Below are 9,165 nucleotides of genomic sequence, written 5' to 3'. Positions count from 1 at the left end.
AAATGAAGCCCAGGAGCAAAACCAACACTATTGGCACTATTCATGTTGGCTCTTTTCCTCATTCGAATTACTTGAATCGGAGAAACACTAACAGAGAATTTAATTTGTTTGTGATCTCATCCGGTGTCTGATCGCCGGTGAGACCACGAAGTACAACTTTGAAGGGACGATCACTTTTAGTGTCGTAAGTAAAAAATTTATGTTTTTTTATTATTCAAATAATTTAAAACTTTTTGAAAATCATCAAAAGATTCCGCCAATATACGAGCAGTTCCTCTTCGACCGATCTAAGAAGAAATCCTCACATCCTTGACAGAAGTGACGATTTCTTTCCGAAAGGCATTGAAGTTAGGAATCGTGACCGTAATTGGTGGAACCTTTTCGATTTTAAGAGTATAAGAAGGAGAGGGTTTCTTAGTACTCTTATCAGAATTAAATATGAATATTTCCTTATCACCGATGTTATGAAGGACATCGAATGAATTGGAAATTTCAACTTTTTTGGCCGATGGACCTGAATTAGTTTCGGCTATTCGTTTTCTTCCGGCTTTCACACCGGCCGGTGATTTCCCCATGCTGGAAAGAAAAGAGAAAATATTAAAAGATGAAAATGAAAATAATTTTAACACTGAAACGTGCTGATTGAAAAAACAGGTAAGAAAATAAAATAAAATAATGTAAAATGTTCCTGCAGGTACACAACAACTATACGATGCTCCGGCGTACGTGTTGACGGCTCAACGGTACAGATGGAAGTGAATCAAGAGTTAAAATTTTTGGAAAGTTTCTGTAGCATTTACTGCTTCAAGACAACATGTCTTTCCCCAGAATATTACAGTTTTAAGTATAAACAAAATATTCTACTTCGTATAGAAGTCGAAAATGCTGTTGAATATTTCACTCTTGAATATTGCTTGTAGTGTCTTGTTGGAATCTGCAGAAAAAAAACTATCCCTTTGCGTTTCTTAACCATTTTTTACAAAATTTATAGTTTTGGAAAGCTTGTATCGTGACTCAAATATGATTCTTTGACAATATTCAGCTACAATTATATATTTTAAAGCTGTTCAACGTACATCGACATCACCAGAACCGGTATGAAATTGCATTTCTTGAAACATATAGTTTTATTGCCTAAATCTTGCGTTAACATTCTCAAAACATAGTGCAAAGCTGAATTTGAGTGTTAAAATAATCTCAGAAAATGCAGATTGGCAAAAATTTCTAAAAACAGTTACCTTTGAATAGTCGTCGAAAATTCTTTGTGCCAAAATGTCAAAAATTACGTCAACATTCCAATTCACTTTTCAAAAAATTTCAACTGTGGTTGGAACAGCTTTGGCGGTTAATTGATCAAAAAGTACAGTTTTAACAATTTATTTTACACTTTTTGTGGCAATGATAAAGTTTCGATATGTTTAGTGCTAAAAACTCATAAAATCAAAAACACCTAGCCTGAGATTACCAAGTTGGTTCCTAAAAAATTACTTCCGGCAAGCGCGCGCGTCCTTCAACAATCGCTCGCATGACGTGCCCCCAAAGTAGTAATCAACAGCCTTAACAGCGAAACAAGAGCTACGAAAAACCTCGGAGCTCTACCAAAAGTGTACACACAAATCGAGCAATCTCAAAATTCCCCTTGGTAGCAGCAACAGGCAAAATTGCTCGACACACGTGACGACAAACAGTTTGCTTGAAGTAAAAGAAAAAAAATGTTTAAATACACGTCCCAACAACCATAACAACACAACCTGATGATGGTTGGGATTTTTCGGTTTGGTTTGTTTTCGTTTGACCAGAGCTCGCTTTTACAGCTTAAATAGGTCAAGTCAAGTGGGACACTATTGAAGAATTACTCTCTGGCGCGCGCGAACTAACTATTCTCTTGTCAATTAAGAGTTAACAAACGCGAGCGAGACCCCCATGTGTTCAGTGACCTTGTCAATCGGAACAGAACAGCATATTTACTTCCCCAATTCTCCTGCACCTCGCAAGGTAGCTTGTGCGGACTATTTTTTCCTTAAAATTTATGTAGGACTTACGGTTTCCCTTCGGTTGTTGTTGATAGAAGCTGGCATCGGAGCGACGATTCAGTCCGGTTCCTTCGGCATCCTGATGAGCGGAAGCCATCAGCTTCGCATCAGCATTGGTCGTTGCAATTGGAGCCATTTTTATTCGGATGTTTTGATTTCCTATCAGCTTTTAATTTCTTCTCTTTCACTCTTTCTCTCACTAACTAGAAGCACGTGTGACAAACTGGTGTGGTGCAGCAGAGATTTATCGATTTTTTCAATGCACTTTCCCTCGATGCAATTCAAGGAAACTAATGTTGACACTTTGGATTTGACTTTTACGAAAAAAAAAATCTGCAAACGCGAAGGACTTTTCTTGTAGATTTCAAGAGTTGTCGAGCAATTTTTCCTCAGAACTTCCAGAAACTTTTCCAATTGATTTCACTGAAATGCACTTTGCTAGCTAGCTAATTTCAAACCAAGTGCACTTCGTTGTAACTCGAATTGTAATAAACTTAAACGGAACAGCTGAGGGTGTCGAAAGCTAGCTAATCTAAGTAAGTAACTAGTTAAAACTTTACGGGGCTGGGCTCGAGTTTTGCTTGAGGGAAGGACGCGCGAAAACTACTTTTTGCGACCAGGCGTCCGTGGATTAGGTTGTTGTACTTATTGGCTGGGCACTGTTGTCAATATCCGCGATGCTGTTGTTGGTCAGAATTTGACTACTTAAGGTGCTGCGAACTGGACAAACTGGGTGATTCTCCACGTCCTAAACCGGCAAATCTGAGGCGTTCAGTCAGTACTCAGAACTCGAACTCAAACACTATACGTTACACTTTATCAGCTGCAAGTTGGCGCTTTCTGTTTTGCTACGATTTGTTTCCAACAGCTAGCTCGACTTGTTGCAATTAAACTGAGAGCATTACCAGAATGTGTCTAGTGATGATGTTACACTCTAGCGTTCGACGATGGTAGCAAAGCAAAGGTTTCGCAAATATTTACCAACAGATGAATCAAAACGGAACGGAGCTGTCCGGCGATTATGAAAGAAATCATTAATCACGTCACGTCGTCGTTAATCCGGCACGTCAAACTGCAATCTATGCACTTCCAGAGAGAATAATTACGGCTGCTGTCGAGATGGGCACAATTTTCGCCTCAATCGGATTCCAAAAATGTTACGTAAAACCAATTTTTCCCGATTCAATCTAAAAAACAGGAACAGGATTGACTACTAATTCTTCAGCTTCAGCCGTTAGGCCCTACGGTTTTCACTAAAATGATTGGATGAGGTGTGTTCGATAAACTTCTTTACATCGGTCATGCCACGGGCAATGACTCGGGCACCATTCGGTGGCGGGACTCCAGGTTGATGCCGGCGGATGTCGCTGCACTTAGCCAGTTTAAAAGCTGCTGATCCGGGCTTGATCCGGTTCCAATTGATTCCAAAATATCGCTGAACAGTCACGCGTGGGACAAAAGAATCCTCCAACGTTGATCCTTCGTCAAAAAATCCTTGAAGAGTCGAACCTGCGAATGCGAACTAGTCACAAAGAGACACAGAAAGAGACACAATTTGAAGATTAAAAATAATTCTTAACCGTACGGCGAGCAGAAATAGAATGCGAATAACGACGAGATGAACGAGGTCCACACCATCATCGCTATCCCGCGTTCATCATATGTGAAGTACGGTAGTTAGTATAGCATTTATTATAAGAATGACTACACGACGACGGTCGGCCTAGGGAGAAGTATGTTAGGTTCCATCAATCTTTTCCCGCATCTCTATAGAGAGTGTTTTAGTTCTACATACAAATAAACAATGGTCATTGTGGGTGTTTTGTTGTCTTTCATTCAAACAATCAGGGCAGGGGAACAAACACAGTGACACTAGCAGCTCAATTGTCTTCTCAAATAGTTAGTCGGCCGACAGCGAGCATCTTCATGAGGTGATTTTTGATTGTTTACCCACTTAACCAATAATGGCCACGGTCACTTTAGCGATTGATGGCGTTGAAAATGCTAAAGCAGTGCAGATGGTAATAGGATAGATAACTTGTGTTTACCAGCACACTTCGAAAGTTGGTATCTGAAAAATGTTGTTCATTACTCTATGGAGCCACTCCCACTCCTTTCATTTGATTGATGAAGATCAATCATGGCCTAGAGCGTGCATATGTTTACATAAAAATATTTTAGTAATAGCTACCTCAAAGGAATGTTACTTCATTTTAGCAGGAAAGTATGTCATTAAAAAAAACGATAATTAAAATATTTCTTGATTGCTCTATGGAGCCACTTTTAACGTTTCAGAGTGGACAGCGAGATTCCATTTCCAATTTCCCAGTTTTTCCATAAGATTTTTTCTGATTTCCCCGGTTTTAAATAACATAAAGAAATTTTTACATAATTTTTTTTTACCAAAGAAGTAGACATTTATGTGTATAAATCTGTTTTCCGATAATTTACATAAAATAAAATATTAACAAATTGATATGCAAATCTTCAAGAAAATAATTTTAGTAGAAAATAATTCTTGGTATCCTGCAAAATCTCCTCGAATATTGCCCCATTTTTCTCAGTCTTTGACAAACCTTAAAAAATAAATTTTTAGCTTATAACTGTTAAACTGAAATCAGATTACATTCAGAATGTCATATCAGGATGTTTCAAATATAAAACATATTTAAAACTAAGGTTCAGGAAAAATCGAAATTAAGTTCAAATCCAGGATTTTAAATCAGAATACAGAATGATAACTCAATTTTTTCATTCAGCAAAAAATTTCAACATAATTGTAATGTCAAAATCGTTGAAAATCCACTTTGCCAAACTAGCCGAGCCCCGGCCTTTTTGAATCACGCCTCTATCACTGAACGCCATAACAACTACTGGCTGCCCCAGTAAATTTTGAGTTAAAAATCAGGTGAAATCAAACATTCTGAAAACTGATTCTTTATTCGATATCAAATTTTGTAAGATTTAGAAGAACATATTTATGTCTTCTAAATTGAAAACACGTACATTAAAGAACTCAGTGAAATTTCATCTTTCTTTGAAGAGATCAAATTTATTTAACACCAATTCAAGACGTATATCTATCGAGTATATGATGGCTAGCATCTTACATATTCCAAAGATGGGTTTTGATTTGCAAAACAACAATTGAAAAATTGAATAACAAATCTGCAGAAAAAAATCCATTCACGAATACGTACTTCGCTAAATTTGAAAATTAAATTAAGTAATACATTGACTAAATTTAGTAAGGGAGAAAGGGGTACCGTGGGTCACTCTAAATATCTCAGATGTGTGTTGAAATAAAATTCTGGGTCCAACTGTCATCGCCGTTGCTTTGCGTAAGCATAATTTTCTATATTATGTTGTTGACGTAAATACGCATCATATGCTTCTATTATTTATCAAGCTTAAAAAATTAAAAAAATACTTACATAATTAAACAAGCACCCGCTAATTGCATCGATGGAGAACCTAAGTTCATAACAAAAATATGCTCATACGCTTATGATCTTAGTTTTGTCATGTTCTTTTACGTGGAAAAGGAGTTTTTGATGAAAACTCAATAAGTCACACAAACGCAACCAATTTGCCAATCATATTTAGCTAGTGGGGAATCTTGGGCCATTTTTATGGGGTATCTTGGACCACCTATATTTTTATCTTTTTATACACATACAGAACTTAAAATACCTTTTTCCAATTTGTAAAGTTTTCTTAGCTAAATGAAGAGTTATGAAAAATATTTGGTCCATCCTATATAAGGAATTTTGGAGAAACGTTCGCGAGTCAGGTGTTAGGATTTATTCGATTATACTTCTTAGAAATTTTTTTTTTCTTATTTTCTCATCTGAAATTGCCTTAAAATAACTAAATGAATTATGAAATTTCAGTTTTGGGTCAACTCATAAACTTTGCACGTTATCTAGTCAATTTGGATTTGGTGGCCCACGATTCCCCAGATTTTTTTTAAAATAAAAAAAATACTTTTTTTTAAAACAGACAGAACTAAGGGTAGTTTGAAAAAAATGCCTTATGATACCTTAAAAAAGTATCTTTTATAATAATGAAGTTAGGAAGCGAAGAATAAAAAGCCACCCACACTCCCCTTATTATAATCTCAATTCAGCGTTAGTTTTTAAAAGAGAATTTTCCACAGACAAAATTCTCATTAAAAAAAGTTAGAAATTCTTTTTAAAAAGTTTCAAATCGAAACTTAAATTGAGAACATAAATTTGAAAAAAAAATAGAAAATAAAGGACATGTTAAAAAATTAATGACACAAAGAAACCAAATTCACATGTTTCCTAGGTGAAAAGAATAAAAGACAATAAAAGAAAACTTTTTTTGGGAAACTGTAGAACTCTACTTTCTCGAAGACAAAGTGACTTCTGAGAAAAAAATTATTGAAGTTTTTTTATTGCTAATTTTTCCCACGTTTTGAAGATTTTGTACAGGATACGATCGTATCCTGAGGAAGTAGAAGAAATTCCGCAACGAAAACAGTTAGCTTCATCCTCCGGATCCAAAATTCTAAAAGATAGACTCGAATACTTCAACAAAAGATTTGGGGGAATCGTTAAATCGCCTTTCAAACATTATGGTCGCTGGCACTTTTTTTTTAGAGAAAAGGCGTATTCATTGAAGTTGAAAACTTTTTTTTTGTTTCGATTATAGTCGTTTTACCATCTTTATGGCATCGCGACTTAAAGTTAAAAAAAAAAAAAGTTAAAAACTTACTTTTAACTAAAATTTTATTTCTCCGCATGTAAAAACCTTTAATGTGTGCCCAACAGACCTTTTGTATGTATGTGTAGCAAGAGCCTTATTATAATTAAGCATTTCAAATTGTGTGGATTTATAAAGGCTTGCCCGGTTTTTCAATGAATTTTTCGAGAAAAGTCCGGTTACGAATACCCGGATATTAAAGAAAACTGCTCGGATTTTTGGTTTTATTCACATTCTTTGGTATGTTAAACAGAATTCTCGAATTCAGTTTTGATTGATACGTTATAAAAGTTTTTTTTTTTTTCAAGGTTTGTTTCACAAAAACAAACCACATTTTTTCGGATGCCTTAAACGAATTGTACGCCGCTAATGTGCATCGACAAATAAATTAAATTTCAATTTTTTTTATTTCACTTTTTTCTTCATTTATTTTGGATTACTGCCCGGAGTTTGCTAAGATTTGCCCGGATATTATTTTAAAAAAATTACCCGAAATGTCCCGACCGTGGCTACCGTGGCGTAGAGGATAGCCTTCAAGTCTTCTAAGCCAACGGTTATGAGATCAAATCCCGGTCACGGCATACATGGTACACTTTCTGTGGGTTGGTGATTTTAGTATTTGTAAGATGCTAGTCATCATATCCTTGAAAGATGTACGTTTAGTGTTAAGTTGATGGGTTCTCTTCGAGGAAACATCAAGTTTCATTGAGATCTTATATGTGTTCGTGTAGTCCGACTTGTGAAACTGAATTAAAATATAAATATGATGATCCTGAGTCTTTAATTCAATTTCTATTTTGTTATCTCTGCAAAAAAAATAGGTTTAAACACTTCGAATTTGAATTAAAAACAAACATTCAGGATGGTTTCTTATATATGTTTTTTCATATACGGAAATTATCATCCAAGTATTGAAAATACATATGAGTTTTGAAAATCATGAATCGAATGTTGTAGGAATGGCAAATCCAAATTTGAATCAGGATTTCAATATATTTTTTTCATTTCTAATTTCTAATGATTCTAATGAATCGAACTGAAAATAAAAAATTCGAAATTGGATACAGTATCCGAAATCTGAAAACAGAAGTACAATTTTGATAGTTTGGAACCAGAACCCCTGAAAGAAGGTGAATCTCATTGAAAGCTTAATATTCATATTCAGAACTGAGTTTCTATCAACAAGTGATTTTTTTAACTGTAGCAGAATTTTGATTTTAGAACTAGTTTTCGAGATTTTGACATAAGTTCTGGGTCAAATTTGTTACTATTAAATAACCTTACTGAATCATCCAAATTTAAATGAGAATTTAAAATTTTGAATGTAGTGTAGTATACCTCGCTTGTTTTTTCTCGACTCTCATGGGGTCAAGAAGTGTAAGTCATCAGGAATATACTTTATCATTATCACGTGCAGTGTAGGTCGTCAGGATATCCTTTAAATAAACAACGTGAAAAAGTTTCAAACTAGAATGCCAATTCATGTCAACTTCAGTTAAAGTTTCATCGTCCTCCAGAAGCCACCATTTTTTTCTCCCAACTCTTTTTTTAGAAAGAGCTCGTACAAACATTGTAATCTTTTATTTATAAGAAAGAAATTTACAATATTTCTTGAAAGGGCATAGGGTTTTTCAATTATTTTAGTTCGAATTACCTTTTTTATTTGTTTTTTTATTTATTTTTTTTTTGCTGTATTGTGGTGTTTATGAGCAATTTATTGGTAATATCTTAGAAAAACACGCATTTCTAGAATTTGAGAAGCGAGCGGCAGCTGCTACTTTATTCCGGTTTTTAGGTTCCTTTTCATCCAGATTTCGATGGATCGATTAAGAAAAAAAAAATTGCTGCGAACACCTTGATTATTTTAACTCATTTATGATTGAATCCTTTGAAATTTTAACCCATTTATGAAAAAAAAACTTTTTTGCACATCATTTGGGCCACCAACCGGAGATTAGACGATATCCTTCAAATCTTCACGGCATACATAGTACTCTTTCTGTGGGCTGGTGGTTTTAGCATTTGTAAAACGCTAGCCATCATAGATTTGAAAGATGTACGCTTTAGACTTGAGTAGAATTAGAAAAAGATAAAACATGAAGTTTCACTAAGATCCTATGTGTGTGTGTTCGTTTTTTCAGAATTGATTCGCCCAACGATAGGTCAATACCACCTTTGCCAGCTTCAACCCAACTCTTTAAACCTTTTTCACGTGTATGTCTTGAAACAGAGTTTAACAAACAATTCAATATAATTTTAACGTTTCCGTGCCACTTTTTTTTGTGAACAGTGCTTAATTATAATTGTCTTCCGAAAACAATTTTCCATGCCTTCTCAAATTTCTTAAACTATTATAATAAGTCAGTGACATAAAACAAGGATCAATTGCATTCAATCATCATGC

This window comes from Uranotaenia lowii, chromosome 2, assembly GCF_029784155.1.
Source record: "Uranotaenia lowii strain MFRU-FL chromosome 2, ASM2978415v1, whole genome shotgun sequence".
NCBI classification, from domain to species: Eukaryota; Metazoa; Arthropoda; class Insecta; order Diptera; family Culicidae; genus Uranotaenia; species Uranotaenia lowii.
Note: the sequence above shows the minus strand (reverse complement) of the source record.